Genomic DNA, 20,646 nt, shown 5'->3' on the forward strand with positions numbered 1-20,646 from the left:
ACCACCGCAGCCCGGCTCGGGGCGCTGCGGGAAAGCGATCGGGGCAGGGGCTAGAAACCCGTGGCCCCTTCGTCTCAGTCTCCGTCTGCGGCTCCTCCTTCTTCTGTGGCGTCACGCTGGAAAGGAGACTCCCCTGTTTCTCGCTCTTGTCTCCAGGCTCCCAAAGAAGCTCCCCATATGGCCGGGCCTGGGGTAGGGGCCGACCTCCGGACCAGTCACCGTGGCTACCAGGCGGCATCCTATGGTAACCATGGTGACCCCACCGCCAGTGGGGGCAGGGTCATTCGCAGGGGAGATGGAGAGCTTTCCTAAGGGTAGGGAGGGACAGCAACACGAGCGGCCCGGCCTGCACCCCACTTGCCTCCTCCCCTCTGATTCACGCTCCCAGTGGGAAGGCAGCGTTCAGCACACGCTTCTGCCATTATGTTCATGTCCCTTGGAGACCGGGAGCTCCTCCAGGCCGTGCCGGCCTCGTCCGCCTTTCCCGTCCTGTGTCGGGGCCGGTGCACGGTGAGTGGGCACACATGTCCCACGGGTGGATGTGCCACCTCGCCCCCTCCTCCGCCATTCGGGACTGGGACCAGAGCGTGTCTCCGGGCACTCCCAGCCAGCAGGAGGCTTCAGGAGAGAAACGAGGGAGACGGAGACATAGTCGGTCCTTTGAGGCTGAAATCGGGCAGCGGGAGACGTGGAGGACCGTTGACTGTCATTTGTTTGGACAAGCGAGGCTTCTGCCACTCTGTCTCGGCCACTCTGGGGGAGACAAAGGCGCTTCTGATGGGAGGCTGCCCTCTCCCCAAGAAGGAGGGCGCGCCGGGGCGGCTGGATGCGTTTGCTTCCAGATGAAATTATGTGCTTGGGGTTTGAGTGGACTTAGGCCTCATTCATGCATGTCTGTTTGCTCAGCCTGCCAGGCCCACGGACCTGGTCTCCCAGCCTCCTGGGGACAGATTGGGGCCTTGCTGTTCTTCCAGGGAGTTAAGGAGCATTGTCCTCCCCTGTGCTCTCTTTCTGCAGTAGGTACTGCTCAGGGCGCCCACCCCTGTGAAGCTGGGAGGGGGCATGGCGCTGGAGCCACACATAGCTCTTGGGTTTGCATCCCAGCTGTGCTACCCTTTAGCTGTGTGACCCTGGACATGTTACTTGACCTCTCTGTTTCCTCGTCTATATAGTGAGGCTCATCTTGCTTGCCTACAAGGTCTTGGCAAGGTTCTAATGCATTTGTACCTGCTTCTCCTAGGACCCAGCAGTCCTACTCTCAGTTATATTCCCGAGTGCTCTGTCCACCAGAAGACATGAGCAAGAATGTTCAAAGCAGCCTCAGCAATAGCCTAAAATTGGAAACAAGCCAAGTATCCAGCAGTGGTAGAATGGTAAACAAATTATAGCATGATCACACGAGGGAATAGTATACAGCAATGAAAAATGATAAACACTACAGATGAATATCAGATGTTGTGTTGCACAAAATAAACCAGACACAGAGGGGTCCATACTGCACGATTCCGTTTACATGACGTTCAAGGGCAGATAAAACTGGCCTGTAGCAATAGAGGTCATAAGAGTGGTGACTTCTGGGGGACAGTGACCAGGAAGGGGCACGAGGGAGCCTTCTGGGTGTGGGGTCGTGATCCCATGAGTGTGTTCATACCCGAATGTTCATCAGGCTCGTGCATGCCATCAGTGCACAGGACCGGATGGAAGGACACCTCAGACCCTCCTGTCCCCCAGAGGGAAGGGTCCTGCAGCCATGACTGTTCTGTAGATGCTCATTGGAAGGAGTCCCAGGGCACACCCCCGGGTCTTTGCTGCCTGGTGTGAGAAGCTGCTGACGAAGGGCCTGCAGCAGCCATGTTGTGCTTGCTGTGGCCGCTGGGCCTTGCGGGTCCTTGCGGGTCCTCGCGGGTCCTCGCGGGTCCTCATCGTCCTCAGAGTGTGCCGTGCCTGGTGTGGGGGCACAGTTGCTGTGGGCCGGGACCCCCTTTGTTTTCGCCTATGGCTGGCGTATTTGGACTGTGAGAAAATACTGTGGCCCTGGGAGCATTTACTTAACCCTGAAGTCCTAGCCCCATGGTTGGAGAAGACAGACAGACAGACAGACTTGCCCTGGAAATCCCCTGGCTGCACCTCTGTGGGCCTCAGTTTCCACTTCTGCAAGCATGATGCTACCCAAGAGACAGCCTGTGTGATGTGCCAGCCCTTTCTTGCTCCAGTGCCCCTTCTCCATAGGACCCACCTTCTCGGCCTCTCTGCGCCCTGGCCCTTCTCTGCTTGGTTTCCTCTGCAGACTTGATCACAGCGTAAAGTTCATTTATTCACTCATTGCTTCCTTGGCAGCTTCCCGAAGGCAGGGACTTTTGTCTCTTTTGTTCACTGCTGTATCCCCAGCCCTTGGCACATAGTAGGCACTTCATAAATTGTTGTTGGCTTGGCACGGACCTGTTAGCGGCCGTTAGAAGGTTCTCAGTCTTTTCATGCCCAAGGCTTTCTTTGGGGTAGAATTGAGTCCAGAGAACTTCAGTAAACTCACCCAGGGATGGTGGGGGCTGTATGCCGAGTTGTTCAGTGTAAGATTCAACTTTTTTTTAAAGCCGGAAGTCACTGACAGAGGAAAGGCCCGCTTTGCAGAGGTGGAAACTGAGGCCCAGAAAGGTGCAGGGCACCTGCCTTCTAGGGCAGCTTTGATAGTGAAGGAGGGTGAGGGGACCTCTGTGCCTTCCCCTTGGCGTCGACTGTGGACCGTGGCACGGTGGGTCGAGACTGCCTGCCCCTCTGACTTCCAGCTGGTTCTCCTCCAGTGCTCCGGCCACATGCCTGCCCTCTGCCCACTGGAAGCGGGGACGTCAGGAGGGAGCTATGCTCCCATCCTCAGGTGCAAGGCTGGCTGCTCAATGAAAGCCCTGCAGTCTGTGGGCCGCATGTCTCCCGTCTCGGCTTGGCAGGGGCCCAGAGCAAGGGCACCAGGCCTTGGGAGTGAGTCACTCTTTCTCCCTGCCAGGCGGGAGCTCCAGGGGACAGGGGAGTGACCCCACAGGGTGCAGGCCACGTGGGGGGAGGCCCAGGCATGGCCCTCAGCTTGCTGGGGGACAAGGGAGGAGAGTGGAAACTTTGACATTTGTTTCTTACTTTCAAGCCAGTTAGTGAGGATCAACCTCACAGATCAACAACAGCCCTAAACCTTGGCTCTTTCTATTTGAGAAACCACAAAGGAAAAGAGGACTGGATTTGGCTACGTTAAAAAAAAAAAAAAAAAAAAGGCACCCTTGAGCATGGAAAAACAGACCGACAAATCAGCCTTACTGTAAACCGATGTGAAAGGCAAATGATGAGCTGGGAAAATGCAGTTCCAGCATATTTGACAAATAAAGAGTTAAATAACCTTAATACGCAGAAACTACGCATGAATCAATCAGAAACTGACCACCTCTGGGGGGAAATGTACAGAGAGTAAAAGGAGAAATGCGGTGGCCAACAACTGTGAGGAAACGCCTCTCAGTAATGAGAGAAATAGGAATTAAAAAGAAACCACGAAGCAGGTTTTCACCTGGAAAACTGGCGAAGGTTTAAATATGATAACGCATTTTCCAAGGAGGAGAGGTGCGTCTCACACTTTTGTGGGTCCTCCCCGTGCCGGGTCCGTAGCCCCCTCCCTCTGAATCGGTTACTTTTTGGCCGTCTCTTGCCTTCACTCTGGATCCACTGAGAATGTCAGTAGCTGCCACTCGTGAGCACCTACTGTATGCCAGGCATCCCACACATGCCGTCTCATTCTGGACAACCCATGCGGCATGGCTTACCGCCCCATTTTGCAGATGAGAAAACTGAGGCTCAGCACGAAGGGACTTAGGTGGCATCTCACATTGGATAGTGGAGCCAGAATTTGAATCCAGAGATAACTGGCCCTCGAGGCCATGCTCTCCTTTCTCCTTCCCTTCTGGCCAGCATTGGGGCCCTGGCTCTCTCTCGGAGAGGACACTGGCAGGGGTCCAGGCTGTCCTGGCATCTCTGGTCTTCAGTTTGACTTTTCAGAAGCCACGGCCTGCAGGAGCTCCTCAGACAGGATCAGTCCTGCCACGGAGGCCAGTGGGTTACAGAGGCACGTCCCTGTCTTGGCCAGTGCTATTCGGTGCTTTTGCTTTACTGGGGCAAATTATCCCATGAGAATCTGAACCCTGAACTCAGTGTGGGAGTGTGGTTTTCTCATGAAACCTGGGAGCACTGAAGGGCAGAGCATCACACACACACACACACACGTGTACACACACGCGCACACACCCCCGTCTTGCCTGCCCTCGAGAGGGCGGTGTGGCCTGGTAGTGGAGAACGTGGATGAGGGTTCAGACTACCCGGGTTGGAGTCTGCTTTCTGCAGAGTGGTGGCTTTTCTGGGCGGGGGGTGGGGGCGCCTGGATTTGGAGAGTTGAGCAGTTTCCACAGTGTAAATACTCCCGCTGTGGCCAAAACAAGACCGCTGAATGCAGACGAGGGAAGAGACGCACACAGCTGGCCTCCGGGAACCAGGAAGGGCCAGACCCGTCACGCCATGACCGCTGCCGCGCGTCCTGGTGGGTGAGACCCGTGCTGCTGTGCAGTGAGAACCTGGGCTTGAACCTGACACGGCCATTTCCCGGTGATGCCTTATTCCGAGCCCTGGTTTCCTCCTCTACAGAATGTTCTGACAACAGCTTCCTTGAAGGTGGGGGTGGGGGGTTGGGTTCGAAGTGGCCGAGGCCGAAAGGCCCTTTCACGCGGCTTGTCGCGTCTTCAGTGAGCGAGCCACGCTGTTGTGTCAGGCCTGGGCTGGCTGGGCCCTGGGTCCTGGGCCCTGGCCAGGGGACTCTGAGCATCTACAGGCTGAGCCCCTTCTTCCTTTAGGCCCCAGCAGGGCCTGGGGAGGAGACGTGGGGGGGGGGGGTGGTGAGCGAGGGGCTGAAAACACCTGTTTGAAGAAGATACCCGCTATCCAGTTCTGGAGGCCCCTGGTTCCTGGTCTCCTTCCCACCTTCGGGTCTTCAGTCATCAGCACCCCCCCCCCCTGCCCCCGTTAACAGCCTCAGTAAAGAGGGAGGAATAGCATTGGCCATACCTTAAGAGGCTTCTGGTAGGGGCTTCCTTCCAAGGAGCAGAGTACGGAAAAGGGGAAGAAAGGAATAACCTGACAGTGGAGAAACCTGCCGGCATCCCTTGGCCCGCCGGTCACGGTCGTCGGCAGCCATGACGAGTCATGTGAGGGCATATGCACCCTGGCTATGATGTGAGGAGAGGGGCACCGTACCTCTGGGGACCTCCTCCCTCCAGCCCACAAGCCCGGTCTAATCATGAGAAAAACATCAGACCAACCCCCCTCAAGGGACATTCTGCAAAATACCTGACTGGCACCCCTCACAACTGCCCAGGTCATCAAGAACAAGAAAAGTCTAAGCAACTGTCACAGCCCAGAGGAGCCCGAGATGACGAGACAACAAAGTGTAGTGGGGTGATGGGATCCTGGAACTGAAAAGGAATGTGAAATAAAAACCGTGGAAATCCGAATCAGGCACGAACTTTCACTATAGTGTTATTTCACTGGTTGTTAACAGGTGCACCACATTCACGTACGTAGGGGAACCATAGTGTGGTACCTGTGGGAACTCTGTGCTATCTTTCCCGTTTTTCTGGAAACCTGCAATTGTCCTAAAAAGTGTATTAAAGGCGGGGGGGGGGGGGGGGAGGCGTTCCAGAGAGGTGTGGACTCACATGGCCCCTCCCTGGTGAAGCTCAGTGTGGAGCTTAGTGGCAGTGTGGGCTGACGTGTGCCCCGTGCATTGCCTTGGTTGGTCACACCCTGCCCTGGCCAGCGAGTGTGCACGGTGGCCCTGCCTCCCACGCCGGGAGCCTGTTCCCTGACGCCCGGGACGAATCCCAGCCTCTCCTTGCACTCGCTGACCTGTGCTGGCAGACCTCCTCTCTTGTTCTCCTCGACTCCAGCCCCCTCAGCCTTCGTCTGGCAGGAGGAAGGGCGGTGGGTAGACCTCCACCATGAGACCCTTGGCGGACTCGCTCACCAGGAAGCCCTCGGCCCCGACCCCGGGCACCAGCCCAGGACACTTTGATGTGGTGTTCTGACTGGTCCTCCATCCAGTTCCCCTCCTCCTTTGCCCAGGGATTTCTGCACGTTCTTCTCAAGGCTCCAGAGACCTTGAGCTCACCATCTCAAGTCGCCGTCTCTTTCCTGGGTCTCCAGAATGGTGGTTTCTGGCAGCCGCCTCAGACTCAGCTTCCCCGTTTCTGTCCATCACATCAGCCTCCCGCTTGGCTGTGGTGTCCACTCTGAACCTGCTCAGGGCAGCGTGCAGCCCCTGTGAGCTCTTTCCGTGGACAGGAGAACCGTGCGGGGAGCCCTCCTATTCACGGGCAGGACTCTGGGCGTCAGTCTTGGAAAGGCCCCCCCCCCCTCCTCCCTGGCAAATTCCGTGGGGTGGGGTGGGGGTGGGGTATGCTAGGTGAATGAGTTCTTTTGCATTCTTTCTTGGAATTATTCAGAGTTGTTACTCGTTCTGCCTCTTGGCCTTTAATAGTGGCCACAAAGAGGGGGAGGAGCCAGTGTTCTTTGAGCACCTCCTGCTGCAGGCACTTTTTATTTCTTCGTTCCCCCCACAATGCTCTGGGAAAGAGAGTCTTACTGTCCTTATTTACAGACGAGCACCTGAGGTTCCGAGACGCTCACAGGGGTTGAGCCGGGATCTCAGAATCCATTCAGTCTGATTTCGGATCCGGGCTCCCTTCTTCATGGCCCCCATTTGCCTGATGGCTAGCAGCCCCACAGTCAGAGGTGCCCAAGGTCCCTAGTGATGGTTGTGAAATCGACCTGATGCCTCTCGTGGAAAGTGACATAGTCAAGGTCGGTGACCAGCCGAGACTTCTCTGTTCTGGCAGCAAGAATCCCTCTTTCCGGAAACCCCTCAGTCCCAGACAGACCAGCATTTTGGCCCCCCTGCCTCACATCCACGTTTATTCATGTTTCACACGCTCAGCAGCCCCATGGCCACCATATTGGATGGCAGAGGTAGAGAATGTTTCCATCATCACGGAAGGGTGCTGGTCTAGAGGGTTAGCCCTGCTGGGGCTACCCAGCCGAGAGCCCAAGGAGCCCCCCGTCTTACTTCCCCTTACTAAGCATCCTGCTGGAACCTTCATCTCCTCATCGCCCCACAGCCTCTTTGTCCAGACTTCCATCCATTCCCCTGAGGCCCCCCGCCCCGTCCTCCCTGATCCCCACCCGCTACTTCTTGGCCCATCCCAGGCTGACCATTGCCCGGCCACAAGGCCCTTCCCAGCCCTGGGAGTCCTCCCGCTGGCCAGCAGGGGGACGTGGACGGGGTGCTAAGTTTGGCAGTGGGCACCGTTGGCTCAGCTCCACAGGGCAGGCCCTAACCGGGGCTTGTGGTGTGTGTATGCTCCGTAAGGAAAAGGCGATGCTTCGGCGGAAACTGAGAGGCTGCTGGAGGCTTTCCTATTGGACAGGTTGGGAAACTGTCGGTCACTGAAGAAGTGAGGTGGGGGCGGGGAAGATAGTGGAAGGTTCTAGAAGAGTCTTTGACTTTCACCTGAAATAGTCCCTCAACTTGGCTCATTTTCTTACCCATCCGCGAGCAGGTTTGCTGTGCTCAACGCTGTGCTCCGTGCTGGGGACGCATAGGTGACCCCTGGGGGCAGGTCACCATCCCTACTCTCAGATTCGCAGACACTGGGGAGACACAGACACATGAGTAAATAGTCACTTTGCAACTCACTTGGTGCTTACGCCACTGATCCTGAGTATTAGGATGGACCAAATGGAAGACGGTGGGGGCAAGGACCATATTGTCCCCTGGGCGTCCCCAGGGCTCCATGCACAGTAGGTGCTCATTAAGTGCCTGCTGGAGAAACGTTTGTATAAGGTGTCGTCGCCATCTACTGAGTTGTCTCTCATCCCTCTCTCCATCCCTCTCTCCATCCCTCTCTCATTTCTTCCTCTGAGAGGGGAACGTTCATTTCTATAGCGTTCAGAGAGGCACGCCCTCTTCTGGAATCTACTCAAGGAGAGTTGCCTTATAATGTAACTGAGGTTAACTGAGCACGTGCTAAACACTTTGCCCTGATTGTCTTTTTAATCTGCCCAACAAATTATGTATGGATGGGGGACAGAGGAGGAAACTGAGGCACAGGAAGAGCTGGGCGGTTCAGCCCACGTTGTGTGGCACAAGGGTGGGACAGGGATCCCCCAGCCTCCTCTCCAGCTTTTCCAGGCTCAGAGCACTCCTGAGATGCTGATTTGGACTGAATCGTCCCCGGCACTGACTCCCTCGCCCTCGCCCTCCACGCTGCCTGTGGAGACGGTTGCAGAGCTGTCGCGAGTCCAGTTTTTCCAGGAGGCTTGAAGCACGGGCGATGTGGGCTTCGGGGAACAGAAAACTTTTTCTCAAGGTAGGCTTGTGGGTCTCCTGAGTGATGATCAGGGCCCCAGGAAGGAAGGTCCCACACGGAGGCTGACTTCATCCGTGAGCGTAGAATAAACACCAGGATGAGGGGCCCTAGAGGCCGCAGCTGGGGCCCAGGGACACACCGCCCTGCTCCCCTCCTTTACTCGCCTGGCGCCTCCAGGGGTGCCTGAATTCCTGCCACCGTGACCACCGTGGAGCCCCAGCCAGAGAGCTTTGAGCTGCGTGTGGGCGCTTAGGAGTTCTGAGTTCAAGTCCTGCCCCTGGACCATCCCAGCTGTGTGAACTGCGCGTGCGTGAGGAGGAGTCTGCGTCTCTCGGGGAGGAATGTGTTTCTGGCAAAGCGTCTGGCTCAGGGTCTGACCAGGGTTTGATCCCGTAACGAACACCGGAATAAATTTTGCAGGCTGGCTGAACTCTAAACCGTTGTGAAACAAGAACACATGTTTATAAACGCTTATTTTGTGCCTGGTGCTGTTCTACGCGCTCTCTCTATATTATCTCACCTAGTCCCCATAACAACTCTCTGGGACGGGTGCTACTATCTTTGTTCAGATCTGAGACCCCATTGCTGGTAAGATACCCTCTTCTCTTACGGACCTCGGAGAGAGAAAAGAGTGTAGCAGAGCCTTATTACCCAGCCAACTTGAAGGGAGGTTGTTCAACTGTGTTTGAACTGATGAAGTACGATACTGCTGTGTCCATTCTACATGAGGAAATCAAGGCACCGAGAAGTGCCTAACTTCTCAGCGCATAGCTAGCCAGAGGCGGAACCAGGACTCAAACGCTGGGGGCCTCTTACCAGAGCCTGGTGCCATAGCCACTGTGCGGTGCTGCGCAATTACGAGAACGAGCGTAGAACAGGGAGTAAGAGCACAGGGTGTAGAGTCAGATGCAGTTGGGGGTCCTGCTCCTGGGAATTACTGGGTGGCTTTAAGTTGTCCCAGTGCCTCTAAGCCCTGGTGTTCTCAGCTCCAAGTGGAAGTGTTAGGAGCGCTTGGCCCCAGTGGAGGCTGTTCTCTGCTGAGGATTTGACCGCCAGGGCAGTCACCATCATCACCATCAGCGTCATCCCATCGTCACCACCACCACCAGTTCATTCAAAGTGAAAGAGGCTGCATTGAAGTCTCTTCCCTGCTGTCCCCGGGGGCTTTGGCACGCTGGATGCAGTGTCTCACCCGGTCAGCGGCAATCCCAGCCCTGAGTCCCGTGGGTACTGGGTCTCTCCTAGAGTTAACCTGCGGGCCGTCTGTACGAGGTGCAGGTCACGTGTGTCTTCGGAAAGGAAAGACGGGGGCATTTTAAGTGCTTAACCCCTATCCTGAGAATAACAGGCCATCACATTTGAGTTGGAAAATGAGAACGTTTTGGAGCTAATATGCGTATAATGAAGGAGTAGGAGAAATCACTTGATGAATTCTTTCTGGAGCACCAAGATGGGACACAGTGTGAGTTCTTTGATCCTGGGAACAAGCCCAGGGTTCCCATCTGTCCCGCCTCAGGGTCCAGGACAGATGGAGAGTGAGATGATGAGGTATTAGCCTCTGTTTCCTCATCTGTGAAATGGGCACCGTCACGCTGCACTCACTGCAAGCCCCATGCCTCTTCTCTTCCCTCACCATACTTCCTCTTTCTTATACCGCTTTTTGGGAAATAATTGCGTGAGTTTTCTTATGTCTGAAAATTTTCTCCTGCTTAGGCAGCTTAGAGGATGCTTACAAAGGCATTTGCTGAAGGGATGCTGTTAGAGGCACAGTGGATCCTGAGCGTGGAATGCCAGGTCAGATCTTCACCTGTGTAGGGAGGGAGAGGAGCTTAGCAGGAGGTGAGACTGACGGGGAGACTGGTACCACATTGTCCAGGGCCTCGAACACCACCTGGAGGGATTTGGACTTTTCCCGAGAGCTAAGGCGGTGCCACCAGAGTTCGTTAAGAAGGGCATTGGTGTTTTCGTGCAGTTGAGAAGGACTTCTTCCCAAATGAACAAACTGCCACCCTCATCCCCAACCCCTGCCTTCCTGCTGTTTCCAGGAATGTCTTAGCCTAGCATTTCCTGAAAGGAGTTTTGTTATATAATGTTAAGAGGGGTGCTGGCAAAAAGTAAGAATGACAACCACCACCACTGCCACAGAACAAACACGAGCAAAGATTCTGTGACATGGGTTTACAAACAGTAAAGGCAGGTTTCTTGGCTGCAGGACTTCTCAGTGCCTTTAATACATCACAGTTCTCCACATATATTTGTCTGTGGGACCTCTCCCTTCCTCCCTCCCTTCCCCTTTCGTCCAAAAACGATCTCCTCTTGGAACCCACATTAGAGTTGACGCTGTGATTTTCCTGGTCCCTTTAGCCCAGAAAGTATGAAATCTTTTAAATTTTTTTTTTCAACGTTTTTTATTTATTTTTGGGACAGAGAGAGAGCATGAACGGGGGAGGGGCAGAGAGAGAGGGAGACACAGAATCGGAAACAGGCTCCAGGCTCCGAGCCATCAGCCCAGAGCCTGACGCGGGGCTCGAACTCACGGACCGCGAGATCGTGACCTGGCTGAAGTCGGACGCTTAACCGACTGCGCCACCCAGGCGCCCCCAGAAAGTATGAAATCTTCATGGATGGGCTGATATGTAGGGTATTTTTCCTGACCAGTTAGATGGGGACAGCTTGGGCCTTTCCACATGGGAGACATCACGAAAGGCTGTGCACAGGACGGCATGGTGGCCTCTCTCGGGGCTGAGACCTGGGAGCAGCAACACCAGTCCCCGTGGGCACTGGCCGGTGCCATTGCAGATAAGCCAGACCTCTCTCCACACGGTCCTCAGGGAAGGACGATGACAGAGACGAGCCCAAGCCACCTGCTGCCCCGGAACCATCCACTCCTGTGAGGTCCAACATCATTTGACATCAGCTGACCTCTCCAGCCGTGTCTTTCTCTCTCCTCCGTGCTGGCCGGTGGGATCGGGGAGAAGGAGCATTGGCGAAGAGTCGGGAGACAGGTGTTCCAGATTTTGCTCAGTTTCTGCAGCTCAGGAAATCAACATCCCTCTCCTGAGCCTCTGTGGGTTCAGGTGAGAATTCCATTTGACCTTGGGGCAAGCACCTTGCCCTCTCTGTGCCTCAGTTTCCCCTGCAGGGAAATGGGGATGCCACCACCTACCTCATAGGGCTGTTGCAGGGGTGCTCAGGGGTCATCTCATAACAGCAGGGGGGAAGATGGGGGATGAAGGGCTGCTGGAGGTCAGCTGAGACGGATGGCTGCAGCTGGGCCTCCTGGGCGCCTCTCAGGGGTTCAAGGCCTTCCGGTCCACCCCTCTGCCTTGCCCCCTTTGGCCCTCACTTACTCACTTGAGCCACCCACAAATCTAGTACCTTCTTCTCACCCAGGACAGCCCTCTGGACTTTGAAAGGCAGTTTCTGCCTTGAAAGCCATTCTGTCCATTAGGGAAAAGGGTTCGCCTTGAGTCTCCTTCCCGAAGGAATCAGCAGAAACCCACTGGGCCTGTTTTTGGGTGTCTCTCTGGGACGATGGGAGGAGACGTGGGCCTGGAGAGTGTTTCTGAACCAGAGCAGAGTAGGAGAGAGGGTCCCAGGCCCTCCTGAGCACCCCGTCCGCTTGAGGGGCACCTGCCTTATGCTTTACCTGTCAGGACTCTCGTTCAGTTGAAGAAAGTGTCCTGCTGCTCGAAAAAAGTAAAACGATAGAACAGGTTCACAGAGTACTAAGCTGGGCTGGATATGTCCCCGGTCGTCTAAGGAACAGGTGTTTCTGATAGAGCACAACCAGTCAGGATGTTCAGGTCCATAGAGTTCCTTCTCTTAGGGTCCTTGCAAGCAAGGACGGGTAGGGGCAGGGGGCGCCTCCACACCTGCCTTCAGCCGCACCTGCCTTAGCAGCTGCCCTGCCGCTCCCCCCTCCTCCCACCCCTCCGGACGTCCTCGCCATCGTGAACTGAGTGTTTGCTGTGTTGAGCACTGGCGTCCATCGTCTTTTCTCATTTCCTTACCTTCGCAATGCCGTGAGGGCACGGCTGCGACCAGACCCGTTTCCTGGTCACACAGGAGCCTGGGTCTCCCAGCGCCAGAACCTTTGACACGGTGAGCTTTGTGCTGGGCACTGAGCTGAGGATTTTAAAAACTCAGATCAAAAATTCGCACACCGTGACATAAACCGTTCTAAAGTGAATAGTGTTGTGCAACCACCTCCTCTGTCCGGTTCCAGAACATTCTCACCGCCACTAAACTCCGTGCCCATTAGAAGTCCCTCCTCACTTCCTCCAGCCCCTGGCAACCACCCATCGGTGTTTTGTCCTGTGGTTTTTCTGGAAACTTCAAATAATTTGACTCGTACAACCCGCGGTCTTTTGTGAGCGGCTTCCTTCACGCGGGATGATGTTTCCAAGGTTCATCTGCACTGTGGCATCTGTCAGTCCTTCATTCTTTTTTATGGCTGGTTTACATTCCACGGTCCGGACGGACCGCATTTGGTGTAGCCGTTCATCCCCTGATGGACAGTCGGGTGGTCTCCACCTTTTAGTTACTGTGAATGGTGCTGCTGTGGGTGTTCACCGTTGTGTGATTCCCCGCTTTCAGTTCTTTTGGTCGTTGCTTCGGAGGGGAAGTGCCGAGCTCAGCATTTGTAGGAATGGCGTCTGCTTTAATCCTCACAGAACTCCCGGAAGTGGGTGCAGATGGGGGCACTGAGGCACAGTGTTGGAACCACCTGCCGTCACACCAGACAGCTCCCAAATGGCAGAGTCGGGCTTTGAATTCAGGGAGGGGGATCCCCGGAGCCCAGGGCCTGGAGCTGCTGCTCTCTGTCTCTGCCGCATCGGGCCTGAAACCAAAGGGCCGCCCCCCACGTACAGGAGTGCTGCACTGCTCAGCGCAGTGCCCCCCGGATTCCTCCCTGGAGCGTGTGTTTGCTAACGTGCCAGCTCAGCCCCCGTTTCTCTGAGCCGGATGAGGCCAAGGCACCGTTTTTAAAAATCACTTAGACTGAGTTTGAGAAGGACAGGTGGGGTCAGGGTTGGGGACGGGGACCAGGAAGGGCTCCTCTTGGAGTCAAAGCCCTGCCCTCAAAGGTGGTGAGTGGCCTTTGATTACTTCCTGGTGTTCCACGGGAGCGTTTTTCAGCTGCAAGAAAACTCCACTGTTTGAGTTAGCGGTGGGCCTTGGTGCCCGTACACAGAGGAGCCCCTCATCTGCTCTGAGACCACCACTCTCCCACAGGCACACTCATCGCAAACACGGCCCAGAAGCCCAGGAAGAAGCATCCCCAGAAGTGGCAGCCGACATACACTGAGCTCACAGCCTTTGTTCATCTGCACCCTGGGCGCGGCCGACAGGTGTATTGCTTGGGTTTCTGGGACTTTGGAAGGAGATGCAGCTAATGAATTAGGAGGGGGAAGGGAGGCTTTGATGCGCTGACATGCTGTCCTCGGAGAGCTGAAATACCTGACAGCCCGGGGTGTGGGGAGGAGGGGGAAATGACAGGAAGAAAGTAAGGGTGCAGCACGCACAACAGTTGGGGACAGTCAGTGCAGAGGCCGGCCGCTCACTCACGGCGTCGGGGGCTCCTGACGGTGGCAGTGTGCAGTAAAGGATGCTCTACATGACAGTTATGTCATCAAGAAAAGGGCAGAGGACGTTGCACGTGGTCTGTTAAAGCTAGGAGAGAGGACACATCTCTATCTAGAATTCTTAAAATTTTTCTAAAGGGCCTTGGCACTCGGAGGGTAAGGTCTGGCTGGCGTTGCCTCTGACCTTGGCTGCCTGGTGGGGCAGTGAAAGGGGGAATTGTTCCTGGGGCTGCAAATGGGACCCTGCCAACATCTGGGCTGCCCGGCTCCTTTGTCTCCCCGCTGACGACGGGCAGCGCTGGGAAGGTCCTGAGCCCCATGTCTGTGTGAACGTCTCCCCCTGTTGTCACGAGCCCTGCCCCCGAGGTCGGGGCCGGGGGCCCCGCACAGCAGCAGAGGAAGTTCTGTTCTTTGACCCTGACTGCGAGCGGCCACCCCGTCTACTCTCGCTATTTCTTGTGCCACCGTCCCGGGCTAACCCTGAGTTCTTTTCTCAACCAGCGCCCAGTTTCGCTTTGTGAAAATACATCAGTGGGAATATTTGTCCCTGGGCAGAGGGGGGGACCAGCCCTCGATGGACGTTCCCAGCATAGAGCTTCCTACAGTCAGGGCAAGGATGCGGAGGGAGTAGTGAGTCTTTCCTTTCGCTGTTCTTTCACGCTGGGGCTTATTGGCGATACTTTAATTTGCACCCACGCTTCCCGTCGGGTCTGTCTGAGCACCGTGACTTCCAGGGACACCCTTCCCTCGTGGGCTCTGAGAAAGAGCACCTGACCTTTTTCTTTTAAGTGACTTGAACACAGCAAACATTGGTCACCTCACAGCATTTTTGACGATCAGGAAGCAGCTCAGCTCCTACTGAAAACCCCTGGGTACCTGGCCAAAGGGGCTGGGTCTTCTCTCCAGGCGGAGTAGGGCCGTCCAGAGTCACTGGGCGGAGTGACAAGCCAGACAGGCAGGTGTTTCAGGCGGGAAACTTTGGCAGGGTTTTGAAGACAGCAAGACTGGAAGCACGAGGTCCAGACAGGAAACCTTTGCAGGATATTCCAGAAGAAAGACGAGAGGAGACAGGGCCGGAACAGAGGATACGGGAACGTGTGGGTGACTCAGAGGGGCAGGTAGCAGCTGGACTTGACCCTGGGGACTGACGGAGGAGGTCAGGGTCCAGGCTGTTGCGTACGATAGAGCGGTGGGGTTTTGCACGTGGCCAGCTCGTAGACGTGGTTGCCCCACACCAGGCTTGGGGGACAGCAGGGAGAGCCCACAGGGCGGGTTCAGCTTAGCGGGTGATCTGGAAGAAGAGCCTGGCAGTCATCCCGGCGGTGGTGCCCGGCAGGCAGTCACTAGACTGTAAGCCCTCCACGAAGGCGAGGAGTTTTGTTTTGTTTTGTTTGATGACGTGTCCCCAACGCCCGGAACATGCTGGAAGCACTTTTGTGGCACACAGGAAGCACTCAATAAATATTTGATAAATGAATAAACTGTGAGTCTGAAGCTCAGGAAGCAGACTCTTAATCCAGTTTGTAGATTATTTATTTCAAGCTGAGTACAAGTCTGGGTGTGCGTGTGTGTGTGTATAAAATCGTCTTTCTCTGTGCAAGAATGACTGTGTTTTTACCTAAAGCGGTCACAGGGCTTCCTTGGAAATTGCCGAGGCCACGGATCTGGTGTGGGGAGTGTGTAGACACCGACTGATCGCGATGTACCGAGGGCTTGGCTCCTTCCACGCCGGAGGCCGATGCTCTTGGACATGAGCTCTGTTGATCCTGTGCGGACCAGCCTGGTGTCGTCCATCATCTGAATTATTAACACATGATTAGAAACCAGGAGAGGCTTTCTGCTCTTGAAAGGGCCTCTGAAGGAGCCCCCTGAGACCCAGCTCTTCCCCTCCCTGCCCGGGAAGGGACGCCCGCTGGCCGCTGGCTTTGGGGGGGAGGGTGGGGTTCTGCAGGGCCCACACCACCCGCCCCTGGGAGGCTTCCCGCGTGGCCCAGGCCCTGCTTAAGAAAGAGCAGAGGCTGCAAGGCAGCGGCTCCAGCATCATCCCTGGGTCTGTAAGATTCTTAGAATTCATTGCACGTATTTTAGACTTTCTTTTCACCGAGGTGAGACTCCTGTAACGTAAAAGTGGCCAGCGTGAAGTATACAATTCAGTGGCCTTTGCTTCCTTCACGAGTACCACAGCTGGGGCGCTCACATCACCGCCAGAGGCCACTGTTGCTCTTGTCCCCTCCCCCAGCCCTTGACAGCCACTCACCTTCTTTCTGTCGCCGCGGATTTGCATCTTCTGGACGGTGCGGGGAAGTGGAGTCACACGCCGTGAGGTCTTCTGCGTCTGGCGTCGCGGTCTCGAGGTCCGTGCACGCCGTGCTGTGCCTCGGTAGGAACTCGTTCCATTTTGCAGAGAAGGAAGTTCATGCCAAACGGCAGGGTTTGCGGGTGCTCTGTGAGGCAGCGCCCCTCAGCCCTCTTCCCTGGACCTCAGCAGGCCCTTTGGCACGGCTCTGGCCGGGAGAGGACCCCCCCACCCCCACCCCCGCTCCCGCCCAGTCCTCCTGGGTCCCGGCCTCCAGCCCGCCCCTCGGCCTGGCCACAGCACACAGCCCACACCCGCAGCTTGGCCCTCCCAGCCCTTCCCAAGCCGGCCTAGCCCTCTGACCTCATCACCCAGCCCTCTCCCGCGTGTGCACCCGGCTGCCAGGCCCACCTCCCACCATCCCCCAAAAACGGCTTTCCTCCTGCCTCCAAACACGTTGTCCCTCCATCCCCTTCCACTCAAACCCCAGCTCGTTCCTCGAGAGTCACCTTTGAGCACAGTCGGTGGTTGTCTCCGTCCCCTGGGAGAGTGTGTAACCCTCTCGTAGCCCTGTGTCTCCCCCTGTGCTCACTGTGCACCCCCCTTTCCCCCCCGAGCGCCTGGACACAGAGCACAGAGCGCCGTCAGTGGATGTCTGTAGAGTGAATGAGTGACCCACTGAGAAAACAGGCCACACTCTCCTGCTCAGACTTCGTTGCTTTCTCTTGCTAGCTTCTGCGAGTTGTCGCTTGTCGTGTTTCCGTACTCCCGTCTCTCCAGAAGGGATTTGGGGGTTTGCTTGGGTCTCTGTGAACGGCATCCCCCCCACACCCAGTCTCCCAACTTCGGGGCCTAACTCATCCAGGCTCGTTCGGAGACGGGATTTGGGGACGTCTTGAGTAGATGGATGCTGAAATGGAGCAAGTGCTTTTACGCCGCCGTTTGGTAACACACGATCGGCAGCGCTTCTCAGACGTGGGGAAATCACACCATGGCCTGCGTCTCCCAGAGGAGACATCGAATGGAGCGTGGCACGGCTCTCCCTTCGTTCACGGGATGGCTCCTTGCGATGGCCACGGTGGCAGCGGCAGGGGTGGAAAGACCTGGTTGCTCAGGGCTCACCTAGTTGCAAAGACACACGGCAACCACGGTCCTTGGCGGCAGTCCCGTGAGTCACTCCTTGGGCTTTAGAGCCCTCGGCCTCGTGGATGGCGGGGGGGGGGGGGGATCCAATCCCTGTGAGCCCCAGCATTCCTCAGTCACTCTGGTGTCCAAGCCTCTCCATAATCTGGATCTAACCGCTTCCTCACTCATCTCCCTCACCCTTTGTCTGTCCGCCTGCCTGACAAACTCCTATTTATTCCCCCTTCCAAACCCAATTCAGAAATCACGCGACTGTCCCAAGGCTTCTTGCATGATCCCGTGGCTGAGTTAGGGCTCCCTGTGCGTCCACCTCTACAGGTCCTCTACACACAGAATTCTGATCATCTGTACGCGTGTCTGACTCCCCCACTCGGTGGAGAGGTTCTTAAGGGAAGGGATTCTGGACTGTGTTTTTTTCTTGGAGCAAATGCTTGCCAAGCAAATGAGGAGGTCGGTATCTGTGTGGGTCTGTGACGCTGGGCAGAGAGAGAGAGAGGAGGTGGAACACTTGAGAGGAGAGATGTTTGGAGTCAGATCTGGGGGTTTCCAGGATTCTAGGGGTTCACATCAATCTGTTGGGACCCAAGAGCTAATTTGTCAATTTTGAAAAGGGTAAAGAAGAGGCAGCCTGAGGTAAAATCTTTGGGTCGGGTGTTGGATTTTGTTTTTCAGTACAGTGTGTTCCGTTTGAGTTGGTGATGCCAGTTACATGGCATTGATCTGGAATGCTGGTGGACAGGAATACAGGGTCTTCTGTTTGTGAAAAAAGGGGACACGTGTGACTCCTTACCATGAGCAGGGGCCCTTCAGAATGCACCTGGACGGTGGAAGCAGCCATTTACAGCTCCATTCCTTCCTGTCTGTCTGTTCCTACACCAGATCAGATGTTAAATGTTTTTACTATTACCTCTGCTCATTATGTCATAAGGAAGTTGTTCCTCCGTGCTAGGCGGAGTTTTAAAAGGCGGAATGCTTGTGAGTAGGACCGATGAGGTGGTTTATCTGTGTCTCATATGCACACACGGGGACCTGGACCCTGGCTTCACCTCCGCGCCCAGAACCATCACTTAGAAAGCCCTTGGCCTTCCAGGCTTCCGCCCAGGCCATCGTAGCCATCTTCCAACTGTCGTCTTGTTTAAACCAGCGGCAACGCCAAGGCACCCGGGGTGAAGGGGCTGCAGAGTGCAGCAGGGACCCAGGCTTTCTGAGTCCACGCTCCAGAACTTTCCTCTTGCCACCTGGCTTCTTCCTGACATGACTGAGCCTATCTCTCTCCAGTCTGCCTTGGGGGAGTAGATTTTTTTTTTTCTTTTTTTTAGATGTACTTCTTTTAGAGCGGTTTTCAGTTCACAGCAAAAACTGAGGGGAAGGCACAGAGCTCTCCTGCCCCCCCCCCCCACATGCATAGCGTTCCCCACAGCAGCGTCCCCACCAGAGTGGATGGTACATTGGGTACAGCTGATGCACCCACACTGACTCATCATCACCCAGAGCCCATAGTTCACCTCTGGGTCTGTGATGGGCTTGGACAAATGTTCATCCACCACTATAGTGTTACAGAGAGTAGTTTCGCTGCCCTAAAAATCCCCAGTGCTCTGCCTGTTCGTCCCCCTCCCCCGGCCCCTGGCAACCACTGATCTCTCATGGTCTCCAAGGTTTTGTCTTTTCCAGAATGTCCTAGAGTTGGAATCCTACAGCACATAGCCTTTTCACATGGACTTTCCCCTTAGTAATAGGCGTTTAAAGTTCTTCGTGTCTTTTCATGGTTTCATAGCTCGTATCTCTTTTTTTTTTTAATTTTTTAAAATGTTTTTATTTATTTTTGAGAGAGAGAGACAGAGTACTAGTGAGGGAGGGGCAGAGAGAGAGGGAGACACAGAATCCGAAGCAGGCTCCAGGCTCTGAGCTGTCAGCACAGAGCCCGACGTGGGACTCGAACCCACAAACCGTGAGATCGTGACCTGACCCGAAGTCAGACGCTCAACCGACTGAGCCACCCAGGCACCCCATAGCTCGTATCTCTCTAGCACGGAATAATATCGCATGGTGCATCTGTACCAGTTTATTTGTCCACTCCCCTCCTGAAGGACATCTTGCTTGGCCAGGTTTAGGCGATTACCACCAAAGCTGCTGTAAACATCCGTGCGCAGGTTTTTGTGTAGACGTCATTTTTTAGGAGAAGATTTTTGATGGTTCTAGAGATCCCACCTTAGAGGTGGTTCTGGCCCTGCAGCCCAGCTTCCTTGGAGAATGATCACTGGGTTTGTGCATAAGTAGCCAGCTGTAAAAATTCCCTTGTCACACATCCTGGAGCCCTTGGATGGAAGCCTGCAGCCCCCCAGGCAAGGCCTGAGCCGAGAACAAGCAGGGATTTCCCGCTTCTTATTTGAAAGCACCAGCAATGGCTGCCAGCACTCGCCTCCCCCAGAACTTTTGTGTTTATTTGTCTAAGATTATGCCCTGTCTGCCTCCAACAAGGCTGCGGCTTCTCAAGACACCATGTGAAATGAGGCAATTAGGATCTCACAGAACGAGCCCCTCCGGATCCCCAGGGATGGGCCCCGATTATCCCAGGCCTTGTTTGAAAGCTTGGAGCCTTCTGTTCAGGCGGCACGAGGGAGATACAGTTTACATTGGTTTTGTTTTCTGACCAGAAAAATCACACAAACCCTTCTCGTGGAATACATTCCTTCCCTTCCCTGCCTTTCTTCTTGGCTCCCCCACTCACAGATGAAACCTCTCTAAGAGATTCTAGGAGGACCTGTCTGTAAAGGGAGAAAGTGTCTGATGGTGAAATTCTGACCCTTGCCGCAAGGGGCTTATTAGCGCCATCTTGTTATGTCACCTTCGGGGTGGGGGGGAGGGGATCGTCTCATATCAGGCTGGGGGTGGTCTACCTTGGGAAATATCAAGCAGTGGTTCCCCATACTTCTCTAGAATTATCTCTGTGTGATGGTTAAATTATACTGTACTTTCCTGTCAAATTATTCGGCTGTGCCAAAGCCCAGCATCCGCTTTGGCGGTATCCGCTTTATTTATTTTACTTGAACTTATTTGACATTCTAACTATTTTGCTTACTTGTTTTCTGCCCGTCTCCCCACTACAGGGGAGATCCAATGAGAGCCAGAGCCTTGTTCATTCGTGGCTCACCGTGGGTCCTCAGTGCTGCACATG

General features: G+C 55.2%; 1 protein-coding gene and 1 long non-coding RNA gene across 3 annotated transcripts in view; both read left to right on the top strand.

The window, feature by feature from the left end:
* CMIP (c-Maf inducing protein) overlaps positions 1–20,646 on the top strand; it is a 232,581-nt gene that overhangs the window by 103,322 nt on the left and 108,613 nt on the right. The gene's annotated exons all lie outside the window — the stretch shown is intronic.
* On the top strand, positions 357–3,384 carry LOC109245645 (uncharacterized). Of its 2 annotated transcripts, none has more exons than XR_002071003.2 (2): positions 357–510; positions 3,134–3,384. It is a non-coding gene; the product is annotated as an uncharacterized LOC109245645 (long non-coding RNA). The 2 variants fall into 2 exon arrangements; XR_002071004.2 differs by having other exon boundaries at positions 3,138–3,384.

The sequence above is a fragment of the Panthera pardus genome, unplaced genomic scaffold (genome assembly GCF_024362965.1).
Source record: "Panthera pardus isolate Hobbes unplaced genomic scaffold, ASM2436296v1 HiC_scaffold_19, whole genome shotgun sequence".
In the NCBI taxonomy this organism is placed as follows: domain Eukaryota; kingdom Metazoa; phylum Chordata; class Mammalia; order Carnivora; family Felidae; genus Panthera; species Panthera pardus.